The 22974-nt window shown below is 40.5% G+C and overlaps 1 protein-coding gene and 1 pseudogene across 2 annotated transcripts in view; one reads left to right on the forward strand and one right to left on the reverse strand.

Annotated features, from left to right (window-relative positions):
- The window catches only part of TTC1 (tetratricopeptide repeat domain 1), a 73330-nt gene that overhangs the window by 25803 nt on the left and 24553 nt on the right, over positions 1 to 22974 (forward strand). The window lies entirely within an intron of this gene.
- On the reverse strand, positions 8212 to 8823 carry LOC115844279 (large ribosomal subunit protein uL13 pseudogene; annotated as a pseudogene).

Raw genomic sequence — 22974 nt, forward strand, 5'->3', positions numbered from 1 at the left:
GTGAGTGTTGAGAGTAGAGGAGACACCCAGGTGTTTTCTCTTTATAGAGGGTTATGGAACAGTCAGTGATGATTCCTTTTACGTTAAAAACCTGTGTGAAAATATGTTTATACATGAAAGTTTGGCAGGATATACACCAAATTATAAAAAGTGAGTAGCTCTAAAGGGTGTGATTATTGGGAAGTTTTCATTTATATTTAATATAATTTTGTAATGTTTGCTTTTTTTATGGTAAGCATGTATTACATTTATGATCAACAACAATAAAAGTTATTCCAATTTGAGAATATAAATAAAAACTTGATTCTTTACAACCAGGGTGGACTTTCTACTAAAGAAAAAAGCACATAAAGCTGACCTTCGAGGATTTGGGAAAGATATGCTATCATAGGATATATGTATTACTAAATGTATCAAGTATTAATAGCTAAAGTCTGGGGCTTCCCTGGTGGCGCAGTGGTTGAGAGTCCACCTGCTGATGCAGGGGACACGGGTTCGTGCCCTGGTCCGGGAAGATCCCACATGCCGCGGAGCTGCTGGGCCCGTGAGCCATGGCCGCTGGGCCTGTGCGTCTGGAGCCTGTGCTCCGCAACGGGAGAGGCCACAGCAGTGAGAGGCCCGCGTACCGCAAAAAAGAAAGAGAAAAAAAAAAAGCTAAAGTCTGTTATTCAAGCTGACTTGACTTGCCCTGTGGCTGAGAAGATGATCCAGGCTCAAGAGGGTGCCAGTTCTCAGCAGATCAAGAGTAACAGAGGAGGAAGGCAGTTAAGATTCATTTAAAACTGGCAAAATCTCTTAAGGAAAGCACTATGTGTGTGTTTGTTTCAGCAGCAATCTTAACTGTTTGTGAAACCTTAAATGTAGCTATGACTACCTAGAGGAATAGGATTTTAGCTTACATTTGAGATGTACTAGATCTGCAAAGCAAATAAGTGATTCTTTTTTTTAAATTTATTTATTTATTTTTGGCTGTGTTGGGTCTTCGTTTCTGTGCGAGAGCTTTCTCTAGTTGCGGCAAGCAGGGGCTACTCTTCATCACGGTGCGCAGGCCTCTCACTGTCGCAGCCTCTCTTGTTGAGGAGCACAGGCTCCAGATGCGCAGGCTCAGTAGTTGTGGCTCACGGGCCTAGTTGCTCCGTGGCATAGTCGGATCTTCCCAAACAGGGCTCGAACCCATGTCCCCTGCATTGGCAGGCAGATTCTCAACCACTGCGCCACCAGGGAAGCCCCAAATAAGTGATTCTTAAAGGCTTGGCTGAGGAAGACATATCTGGTAGCAGATGAGAATTATTGCTATAATAATATTCTGATACAAAGATGCTTATAGTTTGGGGACCTATGGAATATACTGCATTGTGGTGATATTGATGTAAGAGAATCATCTTTTGTGGGCTGCTTGTCAAAATGGGGTTCTTATGCCTCACGTATAAATTCTCTCATTCTTGTGCACGCACTAAAGTTTGAGGACCACTGTCATGGGGCCTTGCACATAGTCTTCCTTCATTAAATAGCTGAATAATGTTTTCTCTCTCCCATGAGGGCCAGTAATTGGTCTTACAAATTACAGAGATTTTATCATTCATTTATTCAAGAAATGTTTGCATTTCTTCCACATGCCAGGCATTGTTTGAGGCACTTAGGAATACAGTGGTGAATAAGACACACATCTCTCATATGTATATTCTAGTTGGTATGGGTGGGGTGGGGGGAATGATAAGATGAAGTGAAGTAGGCATGGGAGTTGGAACCGTGGGCAGGACTACTTAAAATTGGTTGGTCAGGAAAGGCCTCTCTGGGGAGGTGCCATTTCGGGAAAGACTTGGACGGGAAAAGGAGTCAAATGTGTATCTGAGAGGAAAATATTCCATAGAAGGGGAGCAGTTAGTATAAAGACCCTACAGGTGTGGCTGTATTCTTGGCATGCAAGGAGTGGAAGGGCCATTAGTGGGAGCATAGTGATTAAGGAAGAGAATCGGGGGATGAAATAAGAGAGGGTCTGATGATGGAACACTTTGTGAGCCATGGTAAGGGATTTGAATTTTTTTCCAAGTGCAGTAGGAAACAGATGGGTAGTTAAGCCAGCGGAAAGATGAAAGTTATTTCCATCTTATTAAGAGTATTCTGGTGGTTGTGCAGAGAACGCAGGGGATGGGGGCAGAGTGGAGCACGGGGACCAGCTAGGGCCTAACATGGCGAGCTGGGCGAAGATGATGGTAGCTTGAACTGTGGATCGAGTGAAGGTAAGTGAATGATTTCAGGCTGCATTTTGGAAGTGGAGTTGACGAGACATACTGGATTCAGTTGGGAGGGCTGGAGTGAGAAATAAGCTTGATTTCTTGGCTTTGGCTACTGGGTAGCTGGTGATGCCCTTTACAAATATGGAGATGATGGAGGGACTTGGAGTTCGTCAGGGCTCTGGTGATTTAATTCTTGCTTGCAAATGAAAAAGCTTTTTTATTTGTAAGCCCAAATGCAGATTTCGTCCTTTTAATGGATTTGCTCCCTGGTGCCAGTTGTCGGCACATAGTGTTCATTTACAAATGCGTAGATCCAGTTAAGTAATAGATACAAAAGTCTGTTGCTTGGTGAGCGTGGGCTCACAACATATGGTTTCTGGGATTTTAAAACGTTTTCCTTAGGTTCTGAAACTGTAAAGGATTGTTTTTTCCTTTAAGCCTGTGTAGTCTTTAAACAGGAGCCATTATTGAAGTATTGGTTTAGTGCCAAAGTTCTATATCAGTCTTTCCCCCGTCGCTCTCATTTTTCTTAAATCCCACATAATCCTTTTGATTTCCATGTTTCTCCTGCCTCATTGCAATATTTTCATAATCTTATCAGTGTTGTAACAATGGACATGTTTGCAGGGAACAATTCTCTTGGTTGCTTCCAGAAAGTTTTCAGTAACTTTTCTATAGTGGCCTGCATATTCTGTTAACCTTATGAGAAAACCCTTTCTGATTTGTTTCCCTTAATGGGCATCCTTTTGAACTAAGGTTGCCATATTTACCAATTTCTTAGAGTTTACCAGCATTGAGTTTAATGAATACTATTGGCAAGTGATTAAATAAAATCCTAGAATTTAAGAACTGGAAGGGACCTTAGATTTTTTTTTTAATTTAATTTTTTTATACAGCAGGTTCTTATTAGTTATCTACTTTATACATATTAGTGTATATATGTCAATCCCAATCTCCCAATTCATCCCACCACCCCCACCACCCCCACCACCACCCCCACCCCCACCACCACCCACCCCCACCACCACCACCACCACCACCACCACCCACCCCCAGCTTTCCCTCCTTGGTGTCCATATGTTTGTTCTCTACATCTGTGTCTCATTTCTACCTTGCAAACAGGTTCATCTGTACCATTTTTCTAGATTCCACATATATGCGTTAATATACAATATTTGTTTTTCTCTTTCTGACTTCACTCTGTATGACAGTCTCTAAGGAAGGGACCTTAGATTTCTGATTCTGAGTTTAAACCAGGGGAAGTAAGGGTTGTTTTACCCTAAAACATTTGGAAGTTATCTGCTGATGGAGAAGTTAAAGTGGCATTCAGTGTTTCCGGTGTTTATTAATAAGGAAGATCTCTCTGTGTAGATCAGTGGTTCTCAAACTTAATTGTGTCTAAGAATCACAGGAAACTTACTAAACATGCAAAGCCCTCAGAAGCGTTTGATACCACAGACTTGTGAGGTGGCATCTACTTTGTTAATAAGCATCCTCAGGTTTTTTTGGTTTTTTTAATTGAAGTATAGTTGATTTACATATTGTGTTAGTTTCAGGTATACAGCAGAATGATTTATATTTTTTCTTGATTATATTCCATTATAGGTTATTACAAGATATTGAATATAATTCCCTGTGCTATACGGTAAATCCTTGTTGCTTATCTCCCAGGTCATTTTGGTTCAGGTAGAACTGTGGCCACACTTTGGGAGACAGAGGGCTAGATGGACACAGATGACTAAGCTTCCAAAACAAGAAGTATTGATTAACCTGTATAGTGACTCCATCCAGCATCAGAAGAGCTTAATAATAGGATATTTTCTTTTACCCAGATCTGTGCTCAAGGTCTAAAAAACTTAAAGAAAGAGTTGTTGGGCAGAATTTAAGCAGTACCAAAATAAGAAAATTTATTTCTGTTAAATTGAGTTTTGGGAGATGGGATTTTCTGAGTTAAGAAACAAGGAAGTATTTTCAATATCAGTCATCTTTCCTCAGAAGGGTAAGACTTAATGAGAGTCAGGTTCTAACTATAACCAAAATCTGGAGATTCTCCCTCCAAACTCCTAGTGGACTAGTAAAAATGACTTGTGGAAAGAGCAAGTGTGTCTATATCTGTAAGGCAAGTGATGTCAGATTTCAAAGAAAACAAAACTGAAGCTTTTGTTCCCTTTTTAATGATAAAGAATTCCCTTCAGAATAATTTGTAGGACTGGTGTCCCTAGGCCTTTCAGTTTGAGGTTTCCTTATCCCACCTAAATAGGACTGAAGCAGAAAGTTTTATTGCATAGGCTTCCACTTTCCAGCCTTTTAGCAAGTGTGTAGCTTTTTTTAATCATCCTTTTTACCCAGGTGTGATTGATCTCTGCTTACTGTGCTTGACTAAGTTTGTGCCAAGTTTTATTTTGTAGCAGTTACTTTACAAAGCTGCAGGGGGAAGCAGATAGCTGCTGATAGAGTTACAGTATGGAAGTTAACTTGCTGATGTGAACCTCTTGTTTTTCTCCGTTGTCTATTAAACACATGGTCACTGTAGAATTATTTAATTAACACATTATTGACCAGAGACATATTAATACGTTTTTGTAACCTGAATGTTATTGACCAGAGACGTATCAATATGTTTTTAGAGAATGATACAGTTAATTAATATCACCATGCTAAGTTGTTAGAGCTTAAGTTGATCAAGGGTTCATTACACAACTTATGATTGCCGTTATCATTCACATTTTCCTCCGTTAGGTTTTTGTTCCAACCTTGTGTATATTATAAATGCAAGTTTATTACCATAATATTTTCTAAAATGACGCATCGTGAAGTTTTGAATGAAGAAGAATTTTTCAGTGAATTTTATGCAGATACTTTCTCTGATTGTCCGAGCGACATATATACTAGTGTCTCAGAAGATGATAGTTCTTCAGAGTATAGTTCTGATTCAGAGGATGTGAGTATTAGACCAATAAAAAGAGAAAAAACCTTAGTGATTGATTCTAACACGGAAAGTGAACATGAAACTTACGGTGCTGGAGAATGCTCCTTTGCTTCTACAGGAGAGTGGATTGAAGACAACATTTCACGAAAATTAGAAGACTTTACAGGTGTGTCAGGTGTAACTATTAAATATAACCACCCACAAAGTGTTAGTGAAATAACAATTTTTGGTGATGACTTTTTCGAGTTGGTCGCTTCTCAAACAAACTTGAATCACCAACAGAATGAAAAATCATATAAAAGTATGATGAGGCTTTAAAATGGACTGATGTGACCAATAGTGACATGAAGAAGTTTCTTGAATTAATAATTTTGATGGGACAAATAAGAAAGTCACACTGGAAAGAATATTGGTCGACTGATCCCTTAACATGAAATACCTATCTTTCCAAAGATTATGATGAGAAGAAGGTTCGAACAAATAATGACGTTTCTTCACTTTAACGATACCTCGGAAACTCCACTTCCTGCAGACAGAATTTCAAAAGTTAAACCTCTCTTGGATTATTTTCTACCAAAGTTCCAGTCAATCTATATACCCAAACAAGAGCTATCACTTGATGAGGCGATGAAAGTGGAGAGGATGATGCAGATTCAAAACCTGTAATCCCAGAAAACTTACAAAATAATGGAATTCTGGTCAGCATGGTTAGGGAAAGTGAAACTGGGTATATATGCAACCTTGGGATTTACAACAGTGTGTCCACATCTGAAATATTGTTGAAAAATAAAACCAGAGTTTTTGAGGCTATAAGAGAGAATCGTGGTCTACCAAACCAATTAAAGGAGATATCTAAAAACCTAGAGGGGAGAAATGACATTCTTACTGAAGGGAGAAGTGATTCTTCTATGGAAAGACAAGAGGTTAGTCTACATGGTGACAACTATTCATGACGCCTCCATGGCATCTACAGGAAAGGAAGACAGGAGGACTGGCTATCAGATAACTAAGCCCACTTGTATATCAGAGTATAATAAATAAAGGAGTTGATCAGCCTGATCCATATCTGGCAAACTTCAGTATCTTCCAGAAAACTTGAAAATGGTATAAGAAAGTGGGTTTCTCTTTGAGTAATTGTGGTTTATTTAATGCGTTTAAGATTTATTGTAGCTTTAATGCACAGAATGAAATGACTTACAAGCAATTTTTGTTAGCAGTAGCTAGGGAATGGGTAACTGACCATGCTGTTGAATGTAGTGGTGGTCCCGCACCTAGTCCTTCTTGTGGCATTTCTAAAAGAGCCCCCCGCAAATATCCACCTTGTCGACTATCAGGTAAAATAAAAGAACATATTCTAGAGGAAATAATACCCACAGGACTGAAAAAAGAAAAATGCTTCCAGAAAGTGTAGAGTCTGCTCTTCCAGGGGAAAGTGCAGTGAAACCCGGTATATTTGTAATAGATGTTCTGTTCCCCTACACAGAGGTGCCTGCTATACTGCCTATCGCGCGCTAACAAAATATTAGAATGCTTTAGTAAGACATGTACAAAGTTTCAAATAAAGTGCAAAAATTTGTTGATACTTACTCAAATGTGGCTGTTTCAGTGTTCACTTACATAACAAATTGCTGGCCACAGGCGTTACTTTCTGCAAAAATCCCCCGGTCAGTAACGTGTTAAGAGAAGATTTTTTTTAATGTAAAAAATTTTTTGCAAGTGCAAATTTTTATCATTTAATAATGAAATAATGATAGAAGGGATATACACTTTTAAGTTCCAAGTCAAGTGTGTTTATGTTGTGTTCACTGACCTAAAGTATAGGGAATATCCCTAGCCAGCCACTTCATTGAGTGGGTCTCTGGTGGAGAGTGGTTGTTTTATGATTGATAAGGGAATGGTTGAACACCTGACATTTTTGCCAGGTTACGCCAGTATTTAAAGTTATATCAGTTGGAGTTCTCTAGGATTTTGAGTCACAGAAAGCCATTCCAACAACTAAGCTTAAAAAGGAATTCACCTGTTTTTTTCTAGTACTTATATGGGTTCACTTTTTACATTTAGGTCTGCAATCCACTTAGCGTTTATTCTTGTGTATGGTGTGACATAGCAATCTAATTTTATCTTTTTACAAATGACTACCAACTTCTCCCAGCGCTGTTTTTAAAAGTCCATCTTTGCCTCAGTGATCTAGTTAAATTTTAGTATCAACTAAGACCAAGTTTGTATCCTTTCCGAAATGCTTACCTTCTTCCTGTTTGTCAGATAATCATTTAAAACCTAACTTAGTTTATAGTGGCATTATTTGTCAAAACAGAGAACCTCATTTAGACTCAGACTGGGACACCAGAGATTTGTGTGGTAATAAAATTTCAAAATAACTGGAGAATTGATTAGTATAGAAGTAAGAAGCATGCAGTTGAGATGGTTTTCTGTGATATATTTCAATACTTTCATCTTTAAGAAAGTACTGTTCCCCATGTCATGTGAATTTCTTTTCTTTAAAAATAAATTATTAGTTATTAGTTTGGCTCACAAAATATAGGGAAGACTAACACAAGGGCTATGCCTGTGACCCCTTGGGCTGTACTTCCCTTCCATAAACACCTTTTAGAACCCCAGACTCATGCTGCCAAAGCATTCTCTCACATCTTAACAGCTGCAGAGTATAGTATCCGACCACGTGGGAAGCTTAAACAGACTCCCTGTAAGCGATACGGGGGGTCCCTTCCAATTAGGTCTTCCAGCTCACTTTTGCCGGTATTAGGACAGCACTGGTTGTTCCAGCTGCCCATGTCCTAAAACTCTCATGAATGAACAGGTCACAGGCAAATTACGCCTGCACAGCCCTTATAACTTTTTAAAAGTTTTTAAAAAGGCCTTTCTTAAACAGGAGTGGCTAAGGCCCCTTCGCTATATCCAGTCTTCTAAGCCCCAGGCTGCCTGTGGCACCTGGATGGCAGCCCCTGGGGGTCCCCCACATCCTAGGGTGGCGATGGAGGAAGGGCAGGCCAGGCCAAGCATGAAGAATAAACAGTTTTATTGGGCTCAGACTAGGAATCCATGGGTCTTGAGGACCTCTGTGAATTTGTCAGTTTTCTTCTCTATGTTCTTTTCGGCCTGCTTCCGTAGCCTCGTGACCTGCTTCTTTTTCCGGTAATGGATCTTGGCCTTCTCCTTTCTCTTCTCCCCCAGGGCAGCTGTTACTGCCTGGTACTTCCAGCCAACCTCATGAGCCAGGCGCCCTAGGTAGGCAGACTTCCGCGTGGGCGTCAGGCGCACAACCTTGAGGGCAGCGGGAACCGCCAGACGCTTTTTCTTGTCATAGGCTGGCGGGAACCCTTCAAACATCTTGAGGCGGTCCAGAGTGGCCTGGTCTCGCTTGGTCTTGTGGGGCAGCATGCCTCGCACTGTCTGCCCGAAGATGCGGCTGGGGGCTCGGAAGTGGTAGGGGCCGCGGGAGGGGTTGCTGTTCATACGCTTGCGGAGGAAGGCCAGGTACTTCCACTTGTTTCTGTAGAAATTGCCAGAAGTGTTGATGCCCTCACGGCGCACAGCCACCACCTTTTGACCCAGAAGCACCTGCTCGGCCACGATGGTCGCCAGGTGGCCCAGGAGATGGCCTCGGCCATTGAGCAGCAGGACCTGCCCCTCCACCATCTTCAGCAGCCACCTGGGAAAACATGTGAATTTCTTTTACCCAATGACACAAGAAAATAATTTCCTGGAAAACATAATAAAATAAAAGATCCCGGGCATCCCTGTATTTGTAAAGGCAAAGAATAAGTTTTAAACACTTGCAGATTGAATTCATCCCTCTGCAAGGAATCCATTTTGCTAACTCAGTGAAAAATGGCCTTGGATTAACTATAGAAGAATAACCCAAGACCTGTGGTGCAAGTCCCTGATTCAGTGAGGTAGAGGTTTATTTTTAACATAAACCTCTACCTCAAAATGACTAAACATCAGATCTCTGGGACTTGATGACATGTTCTAGAGCAGTGTCATCTTCTTTTCAAGTGCCCTAATTCTTGGTAGCAAGGGAATTTAAAGTCAGTTTTTCTTTAGGACAGTGAAACATATAAGCTCTGTGCTTATTACCTTTTTATAGCAGTTCCTGTGCCTTGCTCAGTTACTTCCTCCTGTGAACAATTCTTTATTTCCATACCTGTGGAAGAAAATATAGTCTTGTGGTTAAAAGCATAAAAGGTTAGACAGATCTGTCCTAGCTCCATCATTTAACTTGATGTAAAGTGGGATAATAATAGTACCTGTCGGGCTTCCCTGGTGGCGCAGTGGTTGGGAGTTCGCCTGCCGATGCAGGGGACACGGGTTCGTGCCCCGGTCCGGGAGGATCCCACATGCCGCGGAGCGACTGGGCCCATGAGCCATGGCCGCTGAGCCTGCGCGTCCGGAGCCTGTGCTCCGCAACGGGAGAGGCCACAACAGTCAAGAGGCCCACGTACCGCAAAAAAAAAAAAAAAAAGCATAATGAATATTACAAATTTTTAGAATTATGCTAACCTCAGTCAATAATCCATAAATTATCCTTCAGGTTAATTTATGAAGAACAAATTGAGTGTTTGCCTGGGGATATGAGCTTGGGGTGAGAGAGAGGGTATTACAGATTTGGAAGGGGCACATGGGAAGTTTCTGAGGTTCTGGCAGTTTGTCCTCTTTGTGTATTTTGTAACTGCCGTTAAGTGCATATACATTTATAGCTGTTATATTTTCTTGAGTTATTGACTCCTTTATCGTCATGAAATGTTCCTTTTTTGCTCTAGCAATATCTCTTTTTTTAAAAACTATTTTGTCTCATACTTCTATAGGCATTGCTATAGACTAAATGTTTTAATCCTCCCAAAATTTACATCTTAAAAACTAACTCCCAATGTGATGATATTAAGAGATGGAGCCTTTGGGAAATTATTAGGTCATGAGGGTAGAGCACTCATAAATGGGATTAGTGCCCTAATATAAGAGATCAAAGAGAGCTCCCTTGACCATTCTGGCATGTGAGGCTATGGTGAGAATACCCCTATGATCCAGGAAGCAGGCCTTCACCAGACAGTGAATCTGCCAGTCCCTTGATCTTAGACTTCCAGCCTCCAGAATGTTTGTTGGTTATAAGCCACCAGTCTTTGGTATTTTTGTTGATAGCAGCCCAAACTGACTAAGACAGCTACTCTTTCTTTTATGGTTAACTGTTTGCATGATATATTTTTTACATCCTTTTATTTTCACCCTATTTGTGTCTTTGAATCTAAAGTGTGTCTTATAGATAGCATATGGTTGGATCTTCTTGATTCCAGTCTGACAGTCTCTGCTGTTTGGTTAGAGTGTTTAGTCCATTCACATTGTGCTGTTGACATGGTTATACTTATATCAGCCATTTTGTCTTCTGCATGTCTCTTGTCTTTTTTTTTTTTTTTTTTTTTTTGCAGTACACGGGCCTCTCACTGTTGTGGCCTCTCCCGTTGTGGAGCACAGGCTCCGGACGCGCAGGCTCGGTGGCCATGGCTCACGGGCCCAGCCGCTCCGCGGCATGTGGGATCCTCCCGGACCGGGGCACGAACCCGCGTCCCCTGCATCGGCAGGCGGACTCTCAACCACTGCACCACCAGGGAAGCCCCTCTCTTGTCTTTTTTATTCCTGTTTCTTTCACTGCCTTCTTTTGTGTTAATTTTTTTAGTGTATCATTTTAATACTTCTGATTTTTTAACCATCTGTTTCTTAGCCAAAGTTTCCTAGTGGTTGCTCTATGGTTTACATTACGCATCTTATTACAGTCTACTTTAATGCTACGTAGTTCCAGTAAAAAATAGAAACTTCGCCTCAGTATAGCTCCATTTCCTCCCCCCTCCTTTGTGCTACCATCATCATATATCAATATATTTTGTAAACCCAACCATATAGTGTTGTAATTACTATCTTATAAATCTTTCTGCCTTTTAAAGAAATTAAAAGAAGAAAGAAAATAACGTATTTATAGAACCTTTGATGTATTTACCATTTCTAATGATCTTCATTTCTTCATGAAAATTTACCATCTCCTTTCAGTCCAAAGGACTTCTTTAGTATGTCTGGTAAGGCAGATACGGTAGCAGCAAATTCTCTGTCTTTATCTGTGAATGTCTTTATTTTGCTTTTGTTTTGAGGTATGGTCTTGCTAAATATCTAATTGTTGATTGACAGTCTTTTTTCTTTTACCATTTTGAATGTGTCGTTATGCTGCCTCTGGCCTTCATTGTTTTTGGTAAGAAATCAGGTATTAATAGTTTTGCTGTTCCCCTATACCTGATAAGTTGTTTCTAATTTCATTGTGTTCAGATTTTCTCTTTGTCTTTGAATAATTTGACTCTGGTGTCTCTAGATACGGATCTACATACTTGGGGTTTGCTGAGCTTCTTGGATCTTTAGATAACATTTTTCACCACGGTTTTGAGATTTTCAGTCATTGTTTTTCAAATATCTGTTCTGTATCTTTTTTTATGGGACTCTTATCACATATATTAATGAAGGGTCTGTTCATTTTTTTCCATCTTTTTTTCTGCCTTTAGTTCTTCACACTGGATGTCTGTTGCTCTAACTTCAAGTTTACTGATTTCTCATGCCAATTCAAATCTGTTGAGCCCATCTGTGAATTTTTTATTTCAGTTATTGAACTTTTCGTCTTTGTTTTCTTGTTCTGTTTTTTAAAAATAATTTCTGTCCCTTTTTCATGATTCTCTTTTTTAATCGTTGTCATCATGCTCATTTAAGTCTTTAAACACATTCCTTTTAGTTTTTCAACAAATTGTTTATAGCTGCTTTATTTTATAACATCAGCATCTTAATTTTTTAAAATTTTTATGGAGTTTAGTTGATTTACAATGTTGTGTTAGTTTCAGGTGTACAGCAAAGTGAATCAGTTATTTATTTATTTATATATATATATATATATATATATATATCTCCATTCTTTTTCAGATTCTTTTCCCATATAGGTCACCATAGAATATTGAGTAGAGTACCCTGTGCTATACAGTCAGTCCTTATTAGTTACCTATTTTATATATAGTAGTGTGTATATGTTAACCCCAAACTCCTAATTTATCCCTTCCTACCCCCTTTTTCCCTTTGGTAATCATAAGTTTGATTTCTGTGTCTATGAATCTGTTTCTGTTTTGTAAATAAGTTCATTTGTATCATTCTTTATTAGATTTCACATATAAGTGATATCATATGATACTTGTCTTTCTCTGACTTCACTTAGTATGGCTATCTGTATGTCTTCTTTGGAGAAATGTCTATTTATATATTCCACCCATTTTTTGATTGGGTTGTTTGGGGTTTTTTTGATAGTGAGCTGCATAAGTTGTTTGTATATTTTGGAGATAAATCCCTTGTCGGTCACATTGATTGCAAATATTTTCTCCCATTCTGTGGGTTGTCTTTTCATTTTGTTTATGGTTTCCTTTGCTATGCAAAAGCTTTTAAGTTTCATTAGGTCCCATTTGTTGTATTTTTGTTTTTATTTTCATTCCTCTAGGAGGTGGATCAAAAAAGATCTTGCTGTGATTTGTGTCAAAGAGTGTTCTGCCTGTGTTTTCCTCTAAGAGTTTTATAGTGTCTGGCCTTACATTTAGGTCTTTAATCCATTTTGAGTTTATTTCTGTGTATGGTGTTAGGGAGTGTTCTAATTTCATTCTTTTACATGTAGCTGTCCAGTTTTCCCAGCACCACTTATTGAAGAGACTGTCTTTTCTCCATTGTATATCCTTGCCTCCTTTGTCATAGATTAGTTGACCATAGGTGCGTGGGTTTATCTCTGGGCTTTCTGTCTTGTTCCATTGATTTGTGTTTCTTTTTCTGTGCCAGTGCCATACTGTCTTGATTACTGTAGCTTTGTAGTATAGTCTGAAGTCAGGGAGTCTGATTCCTCCAGCTCGGTTTTTTTCCCTCAAGACTGCTTTGGCTATTCAGGGTCTTTTGTGTCTCCATACAAATTTTAAGATTTTTTGTTCTAGTTACATAAAAAATGCCATTGGTAATTTGATAGGGATTGCATTGAATCTGTAGATTGCTTTGGGTAGTATAGTCATTTTCACAATATTGATTCTTCCAATCCAAGAACATGGCATATCTCTCCATCTGTTGGTATCATCTTTAATTTCTTTCATCAGTGTTTTCTGCATACAGGTCTTTTGTCTCCCTAGGTAGGTTTACTCCTAAGTATTTTAATCTTTTTGTTGCAATGATAAATGGGAGTGTTTCCTTCATTTCTCTTTCAGATTTTTCATCATTAGTGTATAGGAAGCAAGAGATTTCTGTGCCTTAATTTTGTATTCTGCAACTTTACCAAATTCACTGATTAGCTCTAGTAGTTTTCTGGTGACATCTTTAGGATTCTCTATGTATAGTATCATGTCATCTGCAAAGAGTGACAGTTTTACTTCTTCTTTTCCAATTTGTATTCTTTTATTTCTTTTTCTCTTCTGGTTGCTGTGGCTAGGACTTCCAAAACTATGTTGAATAATAGTGGTGAGAGTGGACTTCCTTGTCTTGTTCCTGATCTTAGAGGAAATGCTTTCAGTTTTTCACCATTGCGAATGATGTTTGCTGTGGGTTTGTCGTATATGGCCTTTATTATGTTGAGGTAAGTTCCCTCTATGCCCACTTTCTGGAGAGTTTTTATCATAAATGGGTGTTGAATTTTGTCAAAAGTCTTTTCTGCATCTATTGAGATGATCATATGGTTTTTATTCTTCAATTGATTAATATGGTGTATCACATTGATTGATTTGCGTATATTGAAGTATCCTTGGATCCCTGGGGTAAATCCCACATGATCATGGTGTATGATCCTTTTAATGTATTGTTGGATTCTGTTTGCTAGTATTTTGTTGAGGATTTTTGCATCTATATTCATCAGTGATATTAGTCTGTAATTTTCTTTTTTTGTAGTATCTTTGTCTGGTTTTGGTATCAGGGTGATGGTGGCCTCATAGAATGAGTTTTGGAGTGTTCCTTCCTCTGCAGTTTTTTGGAAGAGTTTGAGAAGGATGGATGTTAGCTCTTCTCTAAATGTTTGATAGAATTCACCTGTGAAGCCATCTGGTCCTGGATTTTTGTTTGTTACAAGATTTTTAATCACAATTTCCGTTTCATTACTTATGATTGTTCTGTTCATATTTTCTATTTCTTCCTGGTTCAGTCTTGGAAGGTGATACCTTTCTACGAATTTGTCCATTTCTTCCAGGTTGTCCATTTTATTGGCATAGAGTGCTTGTAGTAGTCTCTTAGGATGCTTTGTATTTCTGCGGTGTCTGTTGTAACTTCTCCTTTTTCACCTGATTTTATTGATTTGAGTCCTCTCCCTCTTTTTCTTGATGAGTCTGGCTAATGGTTTATCAATTTTGTTTATCTTCTCAAAGAACCAGCTTTTAGTTTTATTGATCTTTGCTATTGTTTTCTTTGTATCTATTTCACTTATTTCTGCTCTGATGTTTATGATTTCTTTCCTTCTGCTAACTTTGGGTTTTGTTTATTCTTCTTTCTCTAGTTCCTTTAGGTGTAAGGTTAGGTTGTTTATTTGAGATTTTTCTTGTTTCTTGAGGTAGGCTTGTATAGCTATAAACTTCCCTCTTGGAACTGCTTTTGCTGCATCCCATAGGTTTAGATCATCGTGTTTTCATTGCCATTTGTCTCTAGGTATTTTTTGATTTCCTCTTTGATTTCTTCAGTGATCTCTTGGTTATTTACTAACGTATTGTTTAGTCTCCATGTGTTTGTGTTTTTTACGTTTTTTTCCCTGTAATTCATTTCTAATCTCATAGTGTTGTGTTCAGAAAAGATGCTTGATATGATTTAAATTTACTGAGGCTTGATTTGTGACCCAAGATGTGATCTATCCTGGAGAATGTTCCATGCGCACTTGAGAAGGAAGTGTAATCTGCTGTTTTTGGATGGAATGTCCTATAAATATCAATTAAATCTATCTGGTCTATTGTGTCAATTAAAGCTTCTGTTTCCTTATTTATTTTCATTTTGATGATCTGTCCATTGGTGTAAGTGAGGTGTTAAATTGTTGAGTGCCTCTTTTACAGCTGTTAGCAGTTGCCTTATGTATTGAGGTGCTCCTATGTTGGGTGCATATATATTCATAATTGTTCTATCTTCTTTTTGGATTGATCCCTTGATCATTGTATAGTGTCCTTCCTTGTCTCTTGTAACATTCTTTATTTTAAAGTCTATTTTATCTGATATGAGTATTGCTACTCCAGCTTTCTTTTGATTTCCATTTGCATGGAATATATTTTTCCATCCCATCACTTTCAGTCTGTATGTGTCCCTAGGTCTGCAGTGGGTCTCTTGTAGACAGCATGTATATGGATATTGGGTCTTGTTTTTTGTATCCATTCAGCAAGCCTGTGTCTTTTGGATGGAGCATTTAATCCATTCACGATTAAGGTAACTATTGATATGTATGTTCCTATTACCATTTCCTTAATTTTAGGGGTTTGTTTTGTAGGTCCTTTTCTTCTCTTGTGTTTCCCACTTAGAGAAGTTCCTTTAGCATTTGTTGTACAGCTGGTTTGGTGGTGCTGAATTCTCTTAGCTTTTGCTTGTCTGTAAAGCTTCTGATTTCTCCATCGAATCTGAATGAGATCCTTGCCGGGTAGAGTAATCTTGGTTTGTAGGTTCTTCCCTTTCATCACTTTAAGTATATTATGCCACTCCCTTCTGGCTTGTGGAGTTTCTGCTGAGAAATCAGCTGTTAACCTTATGGGAGTTCCATTGTATGTTATTTGTCATTTTTCCCTTGCTGCTTTCAATAATTTTTCTTTGTCTTTAATTTTTGTCAATTTGATAACTGTGTGTTTTGGTGTGTTTCTCTTTGGATTTATCCTGTATGGGACTCTTTGTGCTTCCTGGACTTGGGTGGCTATTTCCTTTCTCATGTTCGAGAAGTTTTTGACTATAATCTCTTCAAATATTTTCTCGGGTCCTTTCTTTCTCTCTTCTCCTTCCTGGACCCCTGTAATGTGAATGTTGTTGCATTTAATGTTGTCCCAGAGGTCTCTTAGGCTGTCTTCATTTCTTTTCATTCATTTTTCTTTATTCTGTTCTGCAGCATTGAATTCCACCATTCTGTCTTCCAGGTCACTTATCTGTTCTTCTGCCTCAGTTATTCTGCTGTTGATTCCTTCTAGTGTAGTTTTTATTTCAGTTATTGTATTGTTCATCTCTGTTTGTTTGCTCTTTAGTTCTAGTTCCTTGTTAAACATTTCTTGTAGATTCTCCGTCTGTGCCTCTGTTTTTTTTCCGAGATTTCGGATCATCTTTACTATCATTACTCTGATTTCCTTTCCAGATAGATTGCCTGTCTCCTCTTCATTTAGTTGATCCTGTCAGTTTTTATATTGTTCCTTTGCCTGAAACATATTCGTCTGTCATGTCATTTGGTCTGAATTTCTGTGTTTGTGGTCTTCTTTCCACAGGGTGCAGGATAGTAGTTCCTCTTGCTTCTGGTGACTGCGCCCTGGTGGGCGAAGCTGGATCTTGTCCCTCTGTTGGGCAGGGCCGTGTGAAGGGGTGTGTTTTGAGGTGGCTGGGAGCAGCCTGTCTGATGATGGGTGGGACTGTGTTCCTATCCTGCTGGTTGTTTGGCCTGAGGCATCCCAGCACTGGAACCTGCAGGCTATTGGGTGGGGCCACCAATCAATATTCCCTGCTTTGTGCTGTGTCCCAGCGCTTGTGAGACCTTGTGTGCACCCTCCAAGAGCTCCTGGCCCTGTGGAGCTCCTGCGCTCAAGCCCCACTGGCGTTCAATGCCAAATGCCATGGAGTTCTTCCTCCTGGTGCCAGACCCTCAGACTGTCTTAGAGGGCTGTTTTTATGTGGGAGCATCCCTGTGTAGCCTGTGTGGGTTTAATATTTTTTGGTGCAAGGGCTTTTTTTTGTATGAATGTCTGCCACCTCTTTCCTCAGTGTATGCTGGCTATTATCCCCTTGATAGGAGGTGTGACTGATGTTGTGGTGGCCAGAGCCTGCACTGGATATTGAGCAGGGCCTCCCCTTGGCTCTGTGGTTGTCACTGCCCTGTCAGGGGCAGGGTCTGCTATCCATTTGTTGAAGTAGAAGCCCCCAGATCCATTTCTGAGGTGTGTTTCTGATCTGTGGTGCAAGATAGGCAGGATTGGAGCACTCCCATTGGGAGAGAAGCCACTGAGTATTCCTCCTCTGGAGCTGTTCACCTGTGAGTGTGCTCTGCTGCGTCACCCTTCACCAGTTGTGCGCACTCACAAATTACCCTGTTGTTGGCACTGCTCTCGGCCTCGCCTTAACTGTGGGTATGCTGGCAATTGGCTCTGGTGTCTCTGAGGCATTGTTTTCACCAGGACACCCGCAGAGATCCACTGAAGTCAGGTCATAGGACTGCAGTAATCGTGCACCTGGACCCTCTGTGGGAGCTATGGAAGCAGCCCAGACTCTGGCCTGGCCCAACCCCTTGTGTGTATGTGCCCACAAAGCCCACGGCTGCTAGAGCTAGATGTGGCTCAGCTGCAGGAGCCCTCGTCTGTTTGGATGTTCTGCAGGCGCTGAATTTACAAAGCTGGCAGCGGGAGATATAAATCCATGTTTCACACAGCCGTGAGGAGAGATTTCAGCTCTTCTTTCTTAGTTGCACGGCCTCTGGGGCTCAGCTGTGGTTTCAGCCCCACCTCTGCGTGTGGGCTACCCACCCACCTGCATCTGCTCTTGAGGCTGCCCTGGGGCACATGAGCCTGCCCAGGCGGGAGGGGGCCAAGGTGGCAACCAGGGCAGCAAGTCCACCCAAGTGGGAGACCCTCCTAGTGCCTGTGGAGGCAGGGGCCGGTGCATGGGGAAAGGCTGCAGTGGCAGCCCCACCCTTGATGCACCACTCAGCCATGGAGCTGCATCTCTGTGGCGGCCCAGGTTTCTTCCACAAACATTCCACGTTGCGGAGCTCCTCAGTCCCATCCCTTCAGGCTGTCTCTTCGCAGCCAACAGCAGTCCTCTACCTGGGTCTGCTCTCCAGACCCCACATTCCAGCACTCAGCCCCCATCTGCACCAGCAGACACACGTCTCAGCCTGGGGAGCTCAGGGCTTTGGCATGCACCGTCTGTGTAGATCTCACTCTGTCCTACCTGCCACAGACCGGTTGCTGGGCTCTACCTCCAAGCCCCCAAAGCTCCCCTTCTGTCCCAGCTGATCTCCCCACTGGTGAGGGGGCTTCCCCAGATGATCTGTATATACTCATGTTTCTGTTGACTGCTTGTTTCCCCGATTGTGGGTCAAACTTTCTTGCCTCTTTGCATGTCTTACAATTTTTTTTTTGTTGAATCTGGGCATTTTAAGTAATATTGGAGCAACTCTAAAGTCTGACCTTCCCCCACCCCCCAATTATTTTTGTTGTTGCTATTTTGCCTGTCTGCTTATTTGTTTAGTAATTTACCTGGACTTAGCTGTGTGATTCATTTCCTCTGGGATGTGTGGCCACTGATGGCTCTGCTCAGTTGGTTTTTGGTTTTGTTCCTGTTTTTATTTTTAAGTCTGGCTTTCTTGAGGTTGCTTCTGTTTCCACACAGTTTAGTGGCCATGCAGTACTGGTCAGAGATTATGTTCAAACATGTCAAATCGATACGGCTTCCACCTGCTGTCATTGGATCTATGTGTGGATTTAGAAGTGTGTTCTAAGTTCAGATAGTTTTCAGGTCTGCCCCATTGGACCCTCTTGCATTTCCTCAGCACATGTGCACAGGCTTCTAATAGAACAAGGATGCATGAATAGTTTCAGCCCTCTCCATCCTTCTCAAGTGTGCACACCAACTCCAGTCAGCCAGGATATTTGAAGAGCTTGTCAAGTGCCTCTATGACTGTCTCTTTGTATCTTGTTACATTTGTCTGACCCATGGGTCCCTTATTTGCCCAACCAGGACTGCTACCACAGATTAGTAGAACCCCTGGCCTTCCCTGTTTGCTAGCCACTCAGATTGCAACACCACTGGGCATGGATTATTTCACCTTCTTTGAATCAAGTCAGTGAAACTGCTGGTTATTCACAACCTACCTTGCGGTGTTAGAATTACCAAATTGAATGATGGGAGGAAAAAGGGGAGCAGTCTCTAGCAAGTATGCCACAGATTTTCATTGTTATTTCCTAAATGAGTTTTTCCTGAAATAAGTGTTACTCACTTTGTTGTTAATCCTGTAATCAATTTCCAGGACACTGAAATGGTTGTTTTTTATCTTTCTGTCCAGTTTTGTAGTTGCTTTTGGGTTAGAGGGTTTGTAAACCTCCTCATTTAGACACATCAGAAGTCCCACCTAGGGACTTCCCTGGTGGCACGGTGATTAAGAATCTGCCTGCCAATGCAGGGAACACGGGTTCAATCCCTGGTCCCTAGGCATGCGGGAAGATCCCACATGACACAGAGCAACTAAGCCCATGCACCACAACTCCTGAGCCCGTGCTCCACAACTACTGAAGCCCGCGTGCCTAGAGCCTGTGCACCGCAACCAAGAGTAGCCCCCGCTCGCCGCAACTAGAGAAAGCCGCACACAGCAACGAAGACCCAACACAAGCAAAAAATTTTTTTAATTAAAAAAAAAAAAATCGTGTCTTTATAAAAAAAAAAAAGTCCCACCTAGTATTGAGTTTTGAACTGTTTAAACATTTTACACATTCAAATGTTAAAATTAAATCAGAAAGGATAAGGAAAATTAAGCCTAAAATGGATTACAAAGAGGAACAAATTAATGTAACTATATCAAATTGATTACATGTTAACATAACTATATCAAATTGATTACATAGAGAAGATAATTCCAATAACTTTGGACATAATATTCTGACTGTATACCCTTAGTAGAATATATCCTAAAGTCGGAAAGAACTGCAATGAAATCTTGAACTTTACGTAGTAGGTTATAGGTAGTGATAATCATATAGTAATTTTGAACATTTTTGTTTATTTTAGGATAGAGCAAATGAGTAAATATATTGCTGTTACTGGGAACTAGAGTTTTCACTGTGGGAGTTGGTGTGGTATTCACTTACTTGAATACATACATAGAAGATTTCACTTGTATGTATTCTCTGACTCCTGGGATTTTTGTTTTATTTAAGATGTATTTTCATGGGTATCTTCACTGAGAGGGCCTAAAAGCAGTGACTCCCTAGTAACACCTAGATCTTGGTTTCTAAGTGCCATTCCCCACTAAAAGAATCCAGGACTCCTTGGAGAAATGGCTGATTCCAGGTATGAGGAAGGCAGAGTACAAAGTATTGCACCTGGAATATAATGTACACCTGCAGCAAAGTTCACCCTTGGGGGATAGATCCAAGCAAAGGTTTACGCAGATCCTAGAAGTGGGCTAAGAAAACTTAGGTAAAAAATCTGGAGCATGGTCTAAAGGGGCCCCACGGGAGGAAGGGTGCGGTCAGAAGAGGACCTTGACGGGCCCCTCTTGCCCACGCCTAAGGAATGTACAGTGTTCTTCAACCCATGAAACCATCTGAGCATTTTATAACGTTCCAGACTTTTTGCAGTGCTTTTTTTAATTCTCTTATAATTTTTTTTTTTTTTTTTTGGCTGCGTTGGGTCCTCGCTGCTTGCCACCTTTCTCTCGTTGCGGTGAGCGGGGGCTACTCTTTGTTGTGGTGCACGGGCTTCTCATTGCAGTGGCTTCTCTTGTTGAGGAGCACGGGTTCTAGGTGCACAGGCTTCCATAGTTGTGGCTTGTGGACTCTAGCACAGACTCAGTAGTTGTGGCGCACGGGCTTAGTTGCTCCGCGGCATGTGGGATCTTTCCGGAGCAGGCTTGAACCCGTGTCGCCTGCATTGGCAGGCGGATTCTTAACCACTCCGCCACCAGGGAAGTCCTCTTATAATTTTTAAAAATAACCTGTGAGGTAGAATTGAGTTGCCCAATTAGAGGCATTATGTACAGTCTACATTCAAAGGAAGATCATGTGGGGAAGGAAGTGAAAGGTAGTCCTGGGGAGGAGATATGGTTTTTGCTAGACTTTGAAAACAGGCAAATTTGGTTTGGGCAGCTGGAAGGGAAATCTAGAAGAAAAACAATGGCATTCCAAGGTGGGTAGGTAAGCAAAAGAATGGAGTGAAGAATAAGAGAGCCAGCTGTCTAGAAGAGATGACTTGTGTAGTAATGGGAGATTAGGTTGAGTAGGTTGGAATAGAAGTTTGTTGCAAAGAATAAAAGATTTCTGAATCTTTTTTTTTTTTTAACCTGTAAAATATGTAGATACCTCCATGCCCATCTTTCAGAATTGTCTTGGGAAGCAGATGAGCTGAGCTAATGTATGTGACAGCAGGTGTTAAGCAATGAAATGCTATACTGGTATAAGTTATAGTGAACTTTGAGTGCCAGGCTGAAAAGTTTGCAGTTGTGGTAATAACTGTTGAAATAAACTCCATTCGTCAAGGGCATTGTCTTTTTGAGGTTTTCCTTGGCAGTTCCTGTGATGATTTACAGTGCAAGGTAATGTCACTATTTCTCCCTGAGTTTTTAGTGATGGGGAGGACTACTGAGTTAAGAGCCCTGTAAGAATGGTCCCCATTCTTATGCAAATACAATTCTAAAACAGATGTTACTGTGTGAGGTCTCTGCAATGTGTTAAAAGGCATTGTGGAGGAATGTGAGAGGGCTCCTAACCACGTTAGATGAGAACCTGGAAGATTTGCACCCAGTAATGCAGCAGGATACCAGCACTACCAGTTCACTTATGTGTGAATACTGCTGGCACTTAGCATGCTAAGTAAGACTTATACACGATGAAATCTGTCCTTGGATTCCGTAACATTACAGTGTGCGTGCCATCCTTTGGAAAAAAGAGTATGTTCCGGCAGCAGAATAAATCCTAGTCTTTGTACTGGGATCAAGTTAGTCTCCTGGCACAGCTGGGAGATAGTGCAGCTTTCTCTTCAAAGTGCTATTTTTAGCTGTTGCCAAGGAGATATTCAGCATGATATTGATACTTGAATTAATCCTCAATTTACACAATCTGTGGAAGCAGCAGCTCTTTTTCCAGGGTTTACTGCTTAATGGGTCACTGAGTTGTGATTTATCAAGACGAAAAAATAAAATTCCTTCCTTAGAATAATTGGCCTCTGAAATACGTTCTGGAGCTCACCTCTTGGCCAGTTCAACTTTTAGGCCTAGTTATAAAGACACCGTGAGCTTTTCTCAGGCTGCCTGCTCAGGCTGCCCCTTATCAATAATTCCTTCTGGGTGTACCTTGGATCTAGGCTTTTCTCATTGAAATGTTAATGTTCTAAATTTACCAAATAATGATTAAGCTCTTAAAACACACACACACACACAGGCACACACGCACGCATGCATGCACGCAGGCACATGCATGCGAGCTTCACAAGAGCCTGATCTGGCCGTCTGAAAGACTCATCTGTGTTCATAGAACATTCCTGATAAGTTGGCACTGGATAACAGATTATAAACCAGAAAGTAGCTTGAAATTAGAGTTAAAATAGATTGAAATTGTTAATGTATGGACATTAAACTCTAATAACTTGATGAGTTGCCCTTCTCTAAAGAATTTTTTTGATATAACTGTTTTTTTTTAAATATATTCCAGACCTTTAAGACCTGTAATGCATTTATTCATGTGATCCTATAATTTTTTCTTTTAACTTATTAACATGCTACCTTGCATTAATATATTTTCTAATGTGAAAACAACTTTTCATTGTTACAACTTTATTAGCCAGTGATACATGGGTGTGTGTGTGGTTTTGAGTGAATTTAAAATTGATCGAATG

This window comes from Globicephala melas, chromosome 3 (genome assembly GCF_963455315.2).
Source record: "Globicephala melas chromosome 3, mGloMel1.2, whole genome shotgun sequence".
Taxonomy (NCBI): Eukaryota; Metazoa; Chordata; class Mammalia; order Artiodactyla; family Delphinidae; genus Globicephala; species Globicephala melas.